At 48.0% G+C, this 1940-nt stretch overlaps 1 pseudogene; it reads right to left on the bottom strand.

Annotated features, from left to right (window-relative positions):
• Positions 1-1171: 1171 nt before the first annotated feature.
• On the bottom strand, positions 1172-1613 carry LOC110284261 (large ribosomal subunit protein eL30 pseudogene; annotated as a pseudogene).
• Positions 1614-1940: the final 327 nt, after the last annotated feature.

Here is a 1940-nt window from a genome sequence, read left to right as displayed (position 1 = left end):
AACTTTTTGGTATTTCACAATGTCTTTCCAGTGTCTCTTGGTGCCTGTCACTGGGCACTTGGCAGGGGCCAGATGTGTTTGCCCCAGGATAGCCTAATGAGGCCTTTTGTACTCACCTTCTACAAGAGGGGCTGTAGCTGTCACATGTCACCATGCCTGCTGGTCAAAAGCCTGGTGGCAGCTGGTGTTGTGCCTGCAAGGTGCCCTGCCCAATCCCGAGGAGTCTCCAGTGAACTCAGGAAGACACAGCCGAGCTTCTGGACTTTCAAGAGTTCAGAGGACACAAGTCCAGTTACTTTCTCCCTGCAGCTTTGAGGTTTTTGGTTTGTTTGTTTTTGAACCAGTTCTTCTGATGTAGCCTAGGCTAGCCTGAACTTGAGATCCTGCAGTCTTAGCCTCCTTAGTGCTAGAACCACAGACTCAGCTGCACTGGGCTCTTAAACTAAACTTTGGCTTGGCTCAGGTTTCATTTACAGAGACACAGTATGTAGTTCGGAATGGAGAACATAGCAAAATTCCCTCCAGTGCTCTGTCTACTTGCTATGCTATGACCCCCTTCCCCCATGGATGCAACCTGAGACTGTCCTGCCCTCTCAGGTCATAGGTAATACCCACATCTTCAGAGAGAGGTCAGGTGACAGTTTGTCCTTGATCAGCTGCTGGGCATGTTGGGAATGGTGCTTTGTTGGGATGTGCTGTGTCCCCACAGTGCCTGCCTGGCTCTGGAGGACAGGCTTCTGGGTGTGTGTACCTGGTGACCATGCTGGCCTTGTTACTCAGAGCTGCTCTGAACTGCTAGGGCTGCCTCTCCAGTTGTAGGGATTCACATCCTGATACTGTCAGCGTGTGTGTGTGTGTGTGTGTGTGTGTGTGTGTGTGTGTGTGTGTGTTACTTAGAGCTGAAATAAAGGCCTTTTCTAGGCTAGCTTTCTTTTTTTTTTTTCAAAAGGAGCTCTGGCAAAGTTTTTTTTTTTTAAGATTTATTTATTTGTTTATTTATTTATTATATGTAAGTACACTGTAGCTGACTTCAGACACTCCAAAAGAGGGAGTCAGATCTCGTTATGGATGGTTGTGAGCCACCATGTGGTTGCTGGGATTTGAACTCCGGACCTTGGGAAGAGCAGTCGGGTGCTCTTACCCACTAAGCCATCTCACCAGCCCATGGCAAAGTTTTATTAAAGGAAAGCTTTCTTGTTTACTTCTCACCAGTCTGTTCTGGCATGCTTCTAATAATATCGGAATCACCTGGGTCAATGATAGCCAGTGTGCATACTCTGTAGTATTTTCCACATGCTGTGCCCAGTTCAATATTATTGCCACTGTAGTGATGGACCCCAGTTTTAGCCAACATGGCATAGTACACTATTTCAGATTTCCTCAAAGCTGGACAGTTGTTGGCAAGGATAACCAACTTGGCTTTGCCTTGTCTGATCATCTTCAGAGTCTGTTTGTAGCCCAGCACGTACTTCCCACTTTTCATAACAAGTTGGAGCCTAGAGTTGATCGACTCCAGAGACTTTTTCGTCTTCTTTGTGGCCACCATCTTCCTGCCTTAGGTGCGGGACAACCCCCAACCAACACCAGCCACCAAGATGGCCGGGGAGCGAGAAAGGTAGCTTTCTGAGAGAGCCAGGAGGCTAATAATGAAAAAGTCATGGTAAACAGCCCATCAGTGAGGCACTTGCCACAGAAAGGTCATAACCCCCCTGCTCCCTGCAAAAGCCGGACTACCCCAGGGCTGCCAGAGTCCACCAGGGGGCTATAATGTCCTTTAGACTATGGAAAGGTCCTGTCTAGGTTTCATAGTCAGTGACTATTGTCGCCAAACATTGGAGGCCAAGGCAGGGATCTGGGTTTGAAGCCTGTTTGAATTATACAGGGAAATCCTGCCACAAACCAACCCCACTCACCAGAGAATGCGCTAAGACAAAGCAGGA

The sequence above is a fragment of the Mus caroli genome, unplaced genomic scaffold (genome assembly GCF_978045245.1).
Source record: "Mus caroli unplaced genomic scaffold, Mus_caroli_1 scaffold_18, whole genome shotgun sequence".
In the NCBI taxonomy this organism is placed as follows: domain Eukaryota; kingdom Metazoa; phylum Chordata; class Mammalia; order Rodentia; family Muridae; genus Mus; species Mus caroli.
This window is presented reverse-complemented; position numbering and strand designations above follow the sequence as displayed.